The sequence below is a fragment of the Nyctereutes procyonoides genome, unplaced genomic scaffold (assembly GCF_905146905.1).
Source record: "Nyctereutes procyonoides isolate TBG_1078 unplaced genomic scaffold, NYPRO_anot_genome, whole genome shotgun sequence".
In the NCBI taxonomy this organism is placed as follows: domain Eukaryota; kingdom Metazoa; phylum Chordata; class Mammalia; order Carnivora; family Canidae; genus Nyctereutes; species Nyctereutes procyonoides.
Genome location: NW_026575025.1, coordinates 4,042,333 through 4,057,257, shown reverse-complemented (window position 1 = coordinate 4,057,257; position 14,925 = coordinate 4,042,333). Strand labels below are relative to the sequence as shown.

Here is a 14,925-nt window from a genome sequence, read left to right as displayed (position 1 = left end):
GAGATGGGAGTTCAGACGTGGAAGGAAGGTGCTTCGCTTCTGAGGGGCTCTGTTTCCTTGGTGGGGAGAGGAGGCCCACACCGTGCCCGGCAGGGTTGGGGGCGTTAAATGAGTCACGTCTATGTGGCCGGCACACAGTAGGCCTTCACCTTTAGTGTGGGCTTGGTCTTTCTCTTCAGCCTGACTGATGAGATTTACTTGGCAGCCATGTTTGCGGTGTGTGGGCCAATTTACTGGGAGACAAGGTAGGGGGCGTATCCATTTGCTTGGGCTTTCAAACCAGACACCACGGGCTAGGTAGCTTAAACAACAGAAATTAATTTTCTCACCATTTTGGCAGGGTGGGTTTCTTCTGATCTCTCCGTGGCTTGCAGACGGCCGTCTTCACACATGGTCTTCCCTCTGTGCTTGTCTGCGTCCTGCCTGCCTCATGTAAGGCCCACCCAGTAGGGCCTCGTGTTACCTTGCCTGTCCCCTGAAAGACAGGTCTCCACATACAGTCACATTCCGATGTATGGGGGTTAGGACTTCAACAGATGAATTTTGCAGAGACGTACTGCCCACTACGGAGACCTTGGACCAAAGCAGCTCCTCTGTCCCTCCCTCAGCATCCTGTCTCCTTGCTCTAGGCCTTGGAGGGTTTTGAGCTTCCAGAGTTCCCTCTCTTGTGCTCGCTTGGGCAGCGCACACACTAAAATTGGAAAGGCACAGAGGAGATTGGCATGGCCCCTGCATAGGAATGACATGCAAATTCATGAAGTTTTCCATATTTAAAGACAAATTTCCCTCTCCAAGTGGGCTCATCGCTAGGGCAGAGGCTCCTCTTATTGGCTAGCTTGTAGGTAAGAGCAGAGCTTAGCCAAAGTCCCTGGGATGGGCAGCAGGGAGGACGGCGACCCAGGAAGGAAGGTCACTGGCCGGGGCGGGTGTCTGGCCGTTGCAGAAGCCACCCATGCTCCTGGGGTGGTAGCAGCACCCGGGCTGGTCCTGGGCTGATCCCGGGCCCAGCCATTTCCTATAGGGTCTCTGTAAACCTGACTGCCACATTGCAGGTTTCCAGATGCCAGTCCAATCCCCACTTGCTAGGCTGCCAGGCCTGGGTGTGGGGCATCGGGGAGGAGATGGGCAGACCGTATTTAGTGAGATGGGCAGACTGGCAGTCATCCCCACGGAGCAGGGTGGGATGGCATGAGTTTGAAGCTAATCTCATTAGCAGCCACATCCTGCATCTCCCGAGGCTCTTCCCCGCCCCCGCGGCCCACAGCTCAATGCCCACTCCTGGGCAGAAGGCAGACGAAGCATGAGCACAGCCCAGGGTTGGCACCGATCTCTGGACCTCAGAGACGCTGCCATGGCCATTCTTGCCATCCAGGACAGGTCCTGCAACTGACTCACTTTGTGCCGAGGGCAAGAAATTTGAGTCTCTGTGAAACCATTTCCTCTGGATGTGCAATGGGCCATACTACAGGATCCCATGACTAAAAAGGCCTCTATGGTGATTTCTGTGCTAGGAACGCATGTGTGCCAGCTTATGCTTCAGCTGAAGCACACAGTGCTTATTGCATGAGATGGGGCCTAGGGGTGAGGGTCAGGGCCAGGTGGAAACACTTCAGAGATTATTAGAATACTCTGGAACAGGAGGATTGACCAATACTCTTTGGGACAGAGGATACGGGGAGACAAAGCTACCCACCTGTGGGATTTGCAGCTCTCTGTTTTGTGTGGGAGCTGAAAAACTTAGGAATTTGCCCAGAGGTCTAATCATAGAATTTTAACCTACATTGATGCACATACACATCAAAATTTCCTTTTGAATGAAGTCGTGTATAAAAGAAAGTGCACAACCTCTTTTGATCATCAAATAAAAGGAGCAGAAAAAAAAATAAAAGGAGCAGAGTGATGCATCATGTTTTCCTTTTTACCTTGGCCACCAGGAAGCTCTGGGTAAGATCTAGGCCAGTTGTTATACCTTCTGGATCTCTGGTTTCTGACACAATTTCCCCCTCCTTTCTCTTAGTTCATATTTGTTACTTAAATTATGCACAAGCATTAAAATGAAAGGGGATATGACATATGCATGATTACTTGGTATGGAATTTGGCATACGGTAAGTATTGAGGTGTGTTTATCTATGGGCGGGAGTCATACTTCTGACATTTATACATAGGGACACAGAATGCCAACTTTCATGATCTGCAATCTTATTTTTTAAAAAAGATTTTATTTATTTATTCATGAAAGACGCAGAGAGACAGAGGCAGAGACACAGGCAGAGGGAGAAGCAGGCTCCATGCAGGGAGCCCGATGCGGAACTCGATCTCGGGACCCTGGCATCACGCCCTGAGCCGAAGGCAGATGCTCAACCACTGAGCCCCCAGGTGCCCCTTCTGTAATATGATTTTATTTAACAGCCCTTACTCTGTGCCAAGTGCTGCTGACGTGCTTTCCAAATATCAATTCAGGTGATCTTCAGGACAACTCTGGGAGATGCATACTGGTAACAGCCCCATTTTGCAGATGAGGAGACCGAAGGAGGTGAAAATGAGGCCACTCACCCAGAGTCACATGGTTATAACATGGCAAGCCAGGATCTGAATCCAGAGCCCACGCACCAGGTCTGTGCTTTGGGACTTTGCCACACTATCGGAGCCACCAGCCACATGTGGCTACCGAGCACCTGGCACGTGGCTTGTGTGACAGAGGAACTGAGTTAAATCAACTTTAAAATTTTGTGTGGCGACTGACGGCCGTGTCAGACAGTGCAGCTGTTGAGCATCACGCTTTGCTGCCTCTCCCCCATCCCTGATGTCGGCGGGGAGGCAAAATTTGGGGCAGCGGAGTGGAGTTGAGTACAGTCTGCTGTAAGACTCAAATGCCTGAACTCCTCCCCCTCCTTCTCTCCCTCGGTTTCCTTCTTTTTAATCATCATAGGTAATACTTTCTGAGCACTTGTGATTCTCACTTAATTCTCCCCCAAATCCTTGGATGTAGCTACTAAGAAACCTGTTTAACAGAAGAGAGGACTGGCTCTCAGAGAAATTAAGTGTCTTGTGCAGAATCGTGAAGCCGGTAAAGTGGCCGAGCCAGAATTTGCACCAAAGTCTAAATGTTTGTAAAGCAAATTTTTCTTTTTCTTTTTCTTTTCTTTCTTTTCTTTCTTTCTTTCTTTCTTTCTTTCTTTCTTTCTTTCTTTTTTTCCTTCTTTCTTTCTTTCTTCTTTCTTTCTTCTTCTTCCTTCCTTCCTTCCTTCCTTCCTTCCTTCCTTCCTTCCTCTCTTTCTTTCTTTCTTTCTTTCTTTCTTTCTTTCTTTCTTCTTTCTTTCTTTCTTCCTTCCTTTCTTTCTTTCTTTCTTCTTTCTTTCTTCTTCCTTCCTTCTTCCTTCCTTCCTTCCTTCCTTCTTTCCTTCTTCTTCTTCTTTCTTTCTTTCTTTCTTCTTTCTTTCTTTCTTTCTTTCTTTCTTTCTTTCTTCTTTCCTTCCTTCCTTCCTTCCTTCCTTCCTTCCTTCCTTTCCTTCCTTCCTTCCTTCCTTCCTTCTTTTTCTTTCTTTCTTTCTTTCTTTCTTTCTTTCTTTCTTTCTTTCTTCTCTACCTTTTTTATTTTTTTAATTTTTTTAATTTTTTTTATTTTTTGTTTTCAAAGTGTGTTTATTTAGGGGAAAACGTGATTATAGAAAAATACTTGAAATAATTTGCCAATGAGGTTGCAGATTCTAACAATAACCCACATTTTAGGTTTTTAAGTGTGTGGCTTCATAATTTAAACAAATCAAAAACTTTTTTAAACAAATTATATCGAAGAGTTATCAATATACTCTCTACCTTTTTTAAAAAGTAAAATGTGTTCCCTTCCAACTCCAAAGGTCACATGCCTATCAGTTTCCTCCAAAGTAGAGTTTCTGTTGTTATCTAACGTCAGCATTTCCAAAGGAAGGAGAGAGGAAGACAGAGGTGGTGAGCAGAGGCGGGTGAAGTGTTGGGTCAGCACAGGCGCAGAACAGCTGGTGGGGACATCATGCATCATGGGGAGGGCCTGGCGGGCCTCAAGAGACAGCCAGAGAGCCCACGTCTCTCTAGGTGGTGCCCTGGAGAGCCCAGGACCAGCCCCACCTCCACCCAGGGAGCTCTGCCCTCTGGGAGAAGAGTCAGAAAGGGACACCTTAGTTTCCTCATCTGTTCAATGGGGATGAGGAGGATTAACTAGGAGGGTGTCTGAGAACACACCTGGCGGATGGAACAGTGCTTGCCTTTCCCGCCCCCGAGCTGGTCTCTGGGGTAGGAGCTCCCGGGAGACCTCGCAGGGGAGAAGCAGCACGGTGCTGTCTCCACTGTGGGCGAAGGGGAGGACACCAGCTTGTTAGCTGAGGGGTCGGGGTGGGCGGCGGGGGCTGCTGCGCATGGCTGTCGGCTGAGATCACTGCCTCCTCTCTTCCAGCTGCCTGGGGATATTATGAAGTTGCAGAGACAGGAGAGGAAGCTCAAGCTTGGGGGCCTCTTTGGGGGGCTAGGGAGGGGAGCAGAGAAGGAGACGCTAATGAAAAAAACATTCCTCGTTCAAGGTGACTGAAAGGTTTCGAGGCTGCTTGGGTCAGGGTCTGGCTGTGGCTAAAAACAAGTCCCCCAGATGGGAAGGAGCCAGGCCTGGGACAGCTGCTGAGGGGGAGGCTGGTGTTGGCCCAGCTGACTGACCCTCTTAGGGCGGCTGACCTCCGAAGACCCCTGACTCTGAGGATAGACACCTGAGATGGGGCAGCTGTGAGGTCCTGGGCCAGAACATCTGGATGCACTAGGCTCGTCCTGCCTGTGGTCTTCCCCACCCCATCTTACCGCCTGTCTCTGGGCTATCCGTGGGCACCGGGAGGTGAAGGTGCTGCTGGAAAGTTTGCAGCCTGACCCAGAGATGACCCAGGCTGGGCCCGGCCTGAGAAACAGAAGAGCCTGTCAAGATGGGAAGCCCAAGATGGGTTTCTTGGGGGCAACTCCTAACTCAACTCCTGACTTGGCCACTAGATAATTTCTAGGCCAGCAGAGAGTATGCGATGTCTGACCAGCGTCTGAGTAAAGGCTCCTCTCATTAGAGAAAACCAGTTTTCCCAGACAGAGCTGGTCCTTGAAAATGGCCCGTGGGGTAGGCATTCTCATCTCACAGCTGGGGAGTTGAGGTTCAGAGAGGGGAGGACCTCCAACTAGCCAGGTGAGCGAGGGGCAGGGCTGGGACCAGATTTCAGATGCCAGGGTAATCAGGAGCACTTTGCGATGTCTGCTGCTTCTCCCCCACTTTCTTTTTTTTTTTTTATTTATGATAGTCACAGAGAGAGAGAGAGAGAGAGAGAGAGAGAGGCAGAGACACAGGCAGAGGGAGAAGCAGGCTCCATGCACCGGGAGCCTGACGTGGGATTCGATCCCAGGTCTCCAGGATCGCGCCCTGGGCCAAAGGCAGGTGCCAAACCGCTGCGCCACCCAGGGATCCCTCTCCCCCACTTTCTTCTGGTTGCTGCAAAAGTTCCAGAAGGCCTGAGCCTCGAGAGAGAGCCCCAGCCTGCCTGGAGTGCACCGTGCTGGGGCAGAGCAGAGGGGCGAGGAGTGCATGTGTTTTGTCCTCAGGCCACTTTGACAGAAGGCAAAGGTCCTATTGCTTAGAACGAAGGCCCAGGGGACACTGAAGGAGTAGATCAAAGCTGCGTGGAACCAAAAATAGGCCCCTCATCGTGTGCTGGGACCCCTGTTCCCTCCTCTGAGCCTGATTTCATCAGGACTGGCCTTGATCCCTCTAGACTGAAAGGGGAGGCCCCTGCAGTGTGTTTTAGGATCACACAGAACACACTTCATTGGGAGTGAAGCTCTGGTTGGCTGCGCAGTCAATTGCCTCTTTCACCCCTGTAGGCCCCGCTAGGATGGGGACCCCGCCACCCTTTTTCTGACTACATCAGCATTTGTCAGAGCCCAGTTGCTTGAGAAAGTTGCAGAAGATGCCCATGGCTATGAGCTGGTCCAGTGGGGATGCCCGGCCTCCAGAAGTCCCCCTGTTGGGCATCTGAAGGCCAGATGGCATCTTAACTCTTCTCAGACTGGTAAACCATCGTGTCTGGAAGAAACCCCGGAGGTCATCTCATCCAACTCCCTTCTGGTACAGGTGGGTAAACTGAGGCACAGAGCAGGAGAGGCACTTCCCTAGCGACAATTGGAGTGGAGCTCCTGACCCTGACTGGAGGGCCTTCTGGGAGCCCACACTGCTTTTCTGGAGAAGGGCCCATGTGGATGGAGCAGGATGTGGCTAGACCGAGGTCTGCTCGCATGTTCTGAAAGGAGGGAGCCCCTGGAATATTCAGAATATGCCCAGTGAGGTGACTTGCCCAGGTCACACGGGCCCAGGAAGTGGAAAGGGACAGGCCAGGCCATAAACTCATGTCTCTCCTTGACCCCATGCTTCTCTGGAAAATAGTTAGCTAAGGAGTGCTTATAAAAAATCCTAACTGCCCATTTGCATTCATTTTGCCCACTTCAGACACTCTGTATCATCCCTTCTTCTTTTCTGTTTTAAATTGAAGTTGTAGATCCCCAGAACCCCCAAAAGAAAAACAAAACTGAAAATAGCCCTCTGAGTCCAGAAAGATATGATGGGCTGGGACACCAGCCTCTCGGCATCTTCTAAAGTAAGGACTCCCGTATTTCTGTTCAGAAGCAGAACGGCTTTTTTTTTTTTTTTTTGTCTTAGACAATGTGGTTCTAATATATATCAACAGAGCCAAAGAAAAGCCTTTTTTTTCCTTTCTTTCTTTCTTTTTCTTTTTTTTTTTTTTTAAAGAAGTTAACTTCATTTCAAGAACTTGTGTGTTTCTCATTAGTAACGCTGTCTTTTGAAATCCAGCCCAGGGAGGCGATTCCAGTTGAAATCAAAACTGATACGCAAGGGTTTGACTCAAACGCTGCTCTGTCCCTCGCTCGCTGCCTGCTGGTGCCATTGGCTGCAGGGAGGGGGACAGGGCAGGGCCAGAGGCGGATCTCTGCTCCCCAGCCCCTGGTCCCAGGCCACTGTGACTGTGGGGTGGCCAGGGAGCTGGGAGGCAGGGGGTCTTTGGACCTGGTGTGTGCTTCTCACCTGATGCGGGGAGTTGTGGTGAGACCTTGAGGCCTGGAAGAAGAGAAATCAAGCCCCCGGGCCTGGCGACCTGGACCCCAGGGCCGTACAGAGGGCACAGGGCTGCAGCCATGGCCAGGGCCACGAGCTCAGTAAGTGTTGCGTGATAGGGCATGATCGAGTCATCCCAGGAGGAGCCATGCTGCTCTCCGAATTGTAGATTTTTCAACTTGTTCTAAGTGGAAAGCCCCACTTTTTACTTTTTTGAGCCAATTTCGGCATTTCTCCTCTGTGAGACCAGGCCTTCTGGAGAACATTAGAAAAACAACAAAATCTTGCTATGGTCAGCCAAGGAGCTGCTCATCCTTCCTGCTGGTGGAGGCCACTTTCTCCAGGCATGTCAGTTCTGGATGGTTGAGGAAGGCAAAGGGCATTCTCTTCTTGCCTTTCTCTGCTCTTCTGTCCACTGACCCCCCAAAGAGGGATTTTTTTTCCTTGATAAAAATAACACCTTGTTCTTAGGAGGTGGTCCCCTTCCTAAGGTCCCCCTGACGCAACCCCCTCATCAAGATTTCCCCATCCTTCAAAACCTAGCAATGTCCTTCCTTCCATGGGGAACCTTTCTCTATCCAGTACTGGTGATAACTCCAGTCTTGGGGTTCAGGCTGAGCCACTCCATTTATCATTAATGGGGTGATATTTTTTTATGATCAGAGTGTTCCTTCTTGCTTATATTATTTAACTTTCTGGACATCCAGACATTTCTGTCTTGTCCCCTTATTTAGACAGTCTGACTTTCTTGGGGACTGAGACTTTGGCAACACTGTAGCCCTACAGAGTTTAGTAAATAATAGCAGTAATAATTAAAATAACTATTAACCCTGTTTTTTTTTTTTCCTACATCAACCTATGTTCTTACTGGTCCCTTTAACAGCCACTCCCTTAGAAAAGTGAAAAAAGATATTTCCGAGGGATGAAAAGAATAATTATTGCACCACTTTCTCTATGGGACCCCTTCCAGTTCTAAGTGCTGTGAAGCTGTGTTTGGTTGGGCAGCCACCAGGTGCTTGGGCTGCTCATTGCCTTGTTTGAAGACTTTGTGGGTTTGTTGATAAACTCTTCGGTTCTCTGTGAATGAGACTGAGGCACCATGGTTTCCCCACGCCTCCCTTCCCAGATTAGGTTTGGGGAAACAGAAAGCAATGGGTTGTAGAGGAGAGTGGTTCACCTCCCAGCCCTGTCCCACACCTGCTGCAGGCCTGCCGAGCCTCAGTTTCCTCATCCATGAAATGGGAATCATTATGGTGCCTTCCTCACGTAGTTATGGTCTAGATGAAGTGAGGCCTCAGTAACATAGCACTTGCTACAATTTGTTGACCTTCGCTGGGCCAGGCATTGGGCTGAGCGCTTGGCCCAGAAGTCTAGAAGCTCAAACATCAGGGCATTCCAGCTATTCTATGGCTGTTCCATCAGCTACACCTCCCCTTGGGTTGGCTCCCTCTGTGATCCACTCTGTACTTCCCCTTTGCAGCCACCACCCCCATTTGTATCTACTGTGTGTCATGTGAGTGGTTGACATAATTTTCCCCAATAGAAGCTCCCAGAGAGCCAGGGCATTGTCTGTTTTCGCTCCCCACCATGACCAGGGGCTACCTAGAGACTTAATAAACATTAGTTTCCATTCCCTTGGGTCCCTTTTCTGAGTTAAATTAGCACTTTCCTTGTTTCTCTGAGAACCTTATATCAAGGACTGTCAACCGAGGCCACTGGATGGGGACTTCATGTCCATGTCATGGTCTGAGCTATGCAGGGATGTTCTTTCCTGATTGCAACCTGCAAGATTTCTGAGCCCTTCCTCCTGCTGAGGACTTGGCATCTGATGGCCACCCCACATCTCCATCTGATCCATTCTAGTCTTCCTCAGGGATGTGTTTCAATGCCACTTCCTCTGAGAAGCCTTTCTTGATTCTCTATGACAGATGTAGAGAAATGAAAATAGCACCGGTAATGTCTCATTCATTGGATGGTGGTTCCCCAGGGACTCATTGAAGTTTTGACTTCCCAGGGGCCCAGTACAGAGACAGTGACAGTGACCAGTAAGTGCTGATTGAATCAATCCTGTCAAAGCAAAACCAGACCAAGTCACTCCCACACTGCCCAGAAAATGTTAGCACACACCCTTGTGATTTACACAGTTAATTTCTTTCTTAATTCATTCAAAGAAAATTTTGTTGAATACCCATTGTTGGTTGCTATGCCTCAAGCTGGTGCCAGGGAGCCGGTGGTAAATTGGACAGACTCATTTCTGTGTCCCAGCTACCTCGGAGCTTCCTGTCCAGGTCAGTGGATTCATGGGCAAGGTCAAAATAAAACCAGGGAGTTGGAGGGAAATCACCAGCCCCAAGCTGACTGTGCATCTGCAAAGCAGAGGATGAAAATTCCTCCTGTGGCTGCAGCACCTGAGGACTAGGGGAGCAGACAGGCAGGGACAGGACAGTCCAGCTCCCCAGGCAGGGCTGACCCTCTGAACTCAGGGCAAGGGGGACTGTGTCCACCCAGAACCAGCTGGGGCCGCCCACCGCTGAAAGGTCCTAATTAGCTCATTTCCCCAGCCCCGTGGGCTGCGAGCAAGTTCCCTTCACCTTTTGCCCTGCCCCATCTCACTCAATTTAGCAGTTCAAGGTTCACTGTGGTGTCAGGGTGGGGACAGAGAACATGTCCCCCACTCCCATGCCATTAAATAAAACCATCCCTTTGTGGCTGGCTCCACCCTGAAGACTTTGGAAGCCTTCCCTCCCCAGCCTGGTTCTGGTGTCTACATTGAGGACAGAGCCTGTGGGTCCAGAGCCCTAGCTTCAAACTCTGTGTCTGCCATTTGATAATTATCAAATGGCAGAGACTTTGGCTGTGTGATCCCGAGCAAGTGGCTCACTCTCTCTGACCCTCAGTCTCTTCAATTATGAAGACACTAACACTCGCTTCACCTGGTGGCTGTGAGGATGCAATGGGATAAGGCCTGGGAGTCAGGAGGCACAGGGCTTAGATATAACCTTCAATTCTGGCCCCTAGACTCTGCCCAGCTTTCCCAGGTGGTAAGCCCTGTGGGGGCAGGTGCAGGTGCAGTGTCTACTCTGCTCATCGCTGTATTTCCAGCATCTTATTGAGGTCGTGGCTGGAGGAGGAGCTTTCTCATTCTCTTCTTTAGTCAGTTAGTACATATTAAAGGCTTCTGATATGCCAGGCCCTGGGCCTGGGGAATATCTGGTGACAGAATGGATATTTTCTTCCTCCTCCCACCCCTTCTGCAGGGCTGAGCCCTGGTGAAAAGGGGCCTCCACCAAGCAGGTAAGACCACTGGATGGAGAATGAGACATGGGGTCAGGAGGCTAGGAAAAAGAGCTCTGAATCCTGGTAGCCCGCCTCTCTTAGGAAATGGGGATCAGTTCTTCCTTCCTTGGCCCCACCCCACCCATGATCAAGATCCCAACCCCAGAGGTTCCTAACCAAGGCCTGAGACTGGAGGAAGTCTGGAAAACCACCCTGTAGCTCTCAGATCTTCAGCTCCCTCAGCAGAGGGAGTGGGAATAAACGGTCCTCTGTCCCGAGGTGACATGTGGCATTGACCAGGGCATGAAACAGCGGTGAAGACTGTAAAGAGCCTAGCACAGTGCCTGGCCAGGAGAGGAGCCGCCGTGTCCCCTTCCTTCTCTTTAGCCATTGTGATGGCAATTTGTTTTCTCAAAGTGTGCTCCTTGAACTGGGGAGCTGGTTGGAGATGACCAATCCCTGGCTGCCATGCTAGATCCACTGAGGCAAAACCTGCATCTTAACAAGACCCCCAGTTGTTGGGGTGCCCACCCAAGTTTGAGAAGTGCCGCTCTACTCCATGCCCCTGAGCTAGTCATGACCTCTCTGTGTCTCTTCTTCAACTGTAAGAGGAAGGGATGTTAATAATGACTGTCCAGACTTGGCATACATCAGAGCAAGAAAATCCAGTATGGATAAAAAGAATGGGATGGCATGCTCCCGAACCAAATCAAAATGAATGGACTGAGGGCTTTCTGCTGGGCCGCAGCCTGTGGGTTGCTAGAAGCAGATGGAATCCAAGAGTGGGGCAGGGGACAGGCGTTGGGGTCTCCTCCATCCTGTGCTGGGTTTAAAAATAGAGCTAAGGGAGCATTATGCATCTGGATGGGTAAAATACCTTCTCCTGCTTCTCTTTATGGGTCTGTGCAGGGGAGGTCAGGAATCACGCCCCATCCTGGGTTTACAGGACCTTTCCCTAATAAAGCCGAGGGCCGGGAGGCCGTGCATTCCAGGGGACGTAATTAAAACCACCGAGGGTTATTTGGAATAACAGACCCGTTAGTCGGAAGCACTTGCCATGCTAATTCAAACAAGGTGATTACAGGCGATTAGCGAACCTAATGCCTTCAGTTTAGAACCAGCCCGGGGAGGGATGAGCCAATGGCCTCTGCTACTTCCTGTGGGTGGAGGAGGGGGCTGACCTGGGACTGAAATTTCATAAGGTCAGTGCTAAGTGGGGCTCCTAGGCCCCCCACCTGGGTAAGAGTCTCTCCCAGTGCAAACTCCTTCCCTGGAGGGAAGGAGGCAGCCGTCTCCTGGGGAGAGTCAGAAATGAACCCCTCCAGGTCTCCTGGGGACCATTCTGGGCACACTCCCCAAGAGCTGACCCTTCCTACCCCTTCAGCCCCATCCTCTGTGGCCTCTTGAGGGCAGGTGCCGGGTTTTGTGGTCCCTGCATCCTCCCAAGGGAATGTTTAGGGCTGCACCTGAGAGCACCTAATAACATTTTACTTAGCACTTACTATGTGCCAGCAGCACTGGGCCAATCAGTTGATGCGCATCGCTCCATTTAATTCACTTCCATCCATCCCGCTATTGTTCCCATCTGACAGATGTGAAGTGTGAGGCAGAGAGGGAAGTCCATGCCACGCCACTGGACAGAGTGGTCAGGAGGGGCCTTCGCCCCAAATCCACGTGACTTTCAAGTGCCCCCATGACCTCGCTGAATGCTTCCCACAAGTCCACGAGGTGGGGGCTGTTATCACTGCCACTCCCTCTTGCAGGTGAAAGGACCGAAGGTCAGAGAACCAAGTAACTGGCAAGAGGTCATGAGCTGGTGAGTGGCTCAACTGGGATATGACTCTTATGCTACTCACACACCACACACACACACCCCTCTTCCTTTGAATCTCTTCACTGTAGCACTCTGGGAAGGGCGCAGAATGGTGGAAGGGGAGGAGGCCAACAGGGAGGCTCCCTAGGGAAGGGCATCCAAGACAGAGGGACCTGAACAGATACATGAAAAAGGGAGTTTTCAGCTGCATGTCAGGAACCCCCAAATCTACCAGCTTAAACTTACTTCGTAAGAAATATTGGAGTACTTGGCTGGCTTGGCTGGTAGAGCAGGCGACTCTTGATCTCAGGGTCATGAGTTCAAGCTCCATGTTGGGTGCAGTGATTACTTAGAAATAAAATCTTAAAAAAAGAGAAATATTTATTATCACCAGCCATGAGAAGTACTGAGGACTGGTTAATTTAGGGGCTCCACAGCATCGTCAAGAACATTGGTCACCTTCTTTCCTTCCTCCCCTCCCCTGGTCAACCATCAGATATTACTGGGTGCCGTCTGTATGGCAGGCACTCTCCGGAGCCCTGTGGTTATGGTGGGAGAGAAACAAAGTCCTTGCCTTTTTGGAGCTTATGTTCCTGTGTAAAAGACTGATGATAAACAGGCACACACACACCCAACCACACATACACACAATGTATATCTTATATACTGTATATATAATGTGTCTATATGATTACATCCACATATTATATATAACTATAAACTATACATAACTATATATATGTAAATGTACTATACACCCAGCACAGTGGGTATATTATGTGTACACATTGTGTGTGTACATATATGTATTATATGAATAACATGATACCAAATAAGAGCTGTTAAAAAACAAACAAGAGAGTAGAGTAATAGAGGGGAGAGAAGTTAGGGAAGCTCTTCTAAGGAGCTGGCCTTTGAACAGAGACCTGAATGAAGTAGAGGAATGACCTCGATGAGATCTGAGGGAAGTGTTCCTGGCAGAGGGAACTGTGTGTGCAAATGCCCTGAGGTTGCGTAGTGCTTGCTGTGGAGTGAGTGAGACCTCTTTGTTGTGCATCCTCCAGGCAAGTCTCCTCGTGGTGGTCAAAGTGACCAGCCATTCCAGGCACCATAGGCAGACATGACATAGGCCAGTGAATAAGAGGGTATCCCTTCTCTGTTTGTTTCTGCTTTGTAAATCTTTGAAGAAACCATTCCCAGGAGTCCCCAGTGGGGTTTTCCTCTGTCTGTTTGGCCAGAGACACAGGCCCATGTCTGACCCCATCCCGACAGGGGAGTGGGACTACAGTGGTTGGCTTAGACCACTGAGGATACATTCTGGGAACTGGAGGCAGGGCTGTCCTTTGACTTGTAGGAGGGAGGGGTAGAGTAGATATACCTTTAATAAAATGAGATCCTGCCAGGGAGGAGGAAAGGGGACATAAGTAGAAAGGATGTGTACAACTATGAGCCATGACTTTAAAAAGAAGGGGCGTGTCCTTCCCTTCACTGGTTGGAATGTGGGCTTGCTGATGGTCAACAAGTAGTGACCATGAGGACAAAGCCTGCTGGCTTCAGTTGGCAGAGCCACGAGACAGAAGGAGACTGGGAATCATCAAATCAGCTGGAATACTTGCCATTAGATGATGTATAGAGAGAAAGGAACAGGAAGTCTGATTTAGCTCCAGCCCTGCCTCAATCAGACTAAGTCCTCTTTACAAATCAGGGCTCCTGCCAGGCTTTACTATGCTTAAAACAAGTCTTTGACAATGGCTTCTGTAGTCCAACCTCCTTGTGTGACAAACTGTACACTGAGATCCAACAAGGGGAAGGGACTTGCCCAGGATTACACATTCAGCTGGTGTCAGAGCTGGGGCCAAACTCAGACCCTTCCCAAAGGGAGCAGGTTCCAGATTCCTGGATCTTTCCAATCAAGCACACTCTCTATTGGGATCTTGAAACTGTGCTATGGAATGAACCTTGTTGATCCCAGGCCTAATGGAAGGACAGCCTCATGGTTCCCAGGCATTACATTCTCATGTGGTCACTTCGGGTTTTATTTCTATCATCACATTCACCTCAGCCAGGGTGTAGACCTGGGCAGGGAGGTGGCTGATCCTGGCTTTTGTTAGCAGGTCTCAAAAATATTCAAAGAATCACCTGGGAGTGTGTGTGTGGGGTGAGTGGGCACTGATTTAGAATGCATATTCCTGGGTCCTATCCTGAAAGGTTCTGATCCAGTGGGTTTGAGGTAGGGCCCAGGAATCAGCCTCAGAATTAAAGCCTCCCTGGGAAGCTGTGCTACAAGTTACCCCCAGGCTACATCCTGAGAAACACTGGCCCAAAGGATTCCGAGGAAAGTTCCCTCTATAAAAAAAAAAAAAAATCCACGACAAAATCTGAGACTTGACACTGCTTGTCCCCATGCTGACCCATTTATTATAGCTGGAGATCAGACTTGTTTCCTGGGGAAGAGGGTTGGGGTTGTTCTATTTCGATTAAAATGTGAAAATAAGTGGGATGCGCTCTTTCCTGAGAGAAGGTTTTGCAGGAAGCTTAAGGGTGCACTGGTTACCCAGGCATCATGAGTAAAGGACATTATAGCTTCTGCCTCACGGATCTGTCTCCCGCATCCCGCATCCTCTGACGTGCAGTGGGCAGGCCCTGGGGTACTGTGCCCCTTTCTTCCTGGGGTAGTTCTCTCCTTCATCTCCAGACCCCATGGATCCAGG

At 49.8% G+C, this 14,925-nt stretch overlaps 1 non-coding gene across 1 annotated transcript; it reads left to right on the top strand.

The window, feature by feature from the left end:
- Nucleotides 1-667: 667 nt before the first annotated feature.
- Nucleotides 668-774, top strand: LOC129503240 (U6 spliceosomal RNA). Its single transcript, XR_008663128.1, has one exon. It is a non-coding gene; the product is annotated as a U6 spliceosomal RNA (small nuclear RNA).
- The last annotated feature ends 14,151 nt before the right edge of the window (nt 775-14,925 follow it).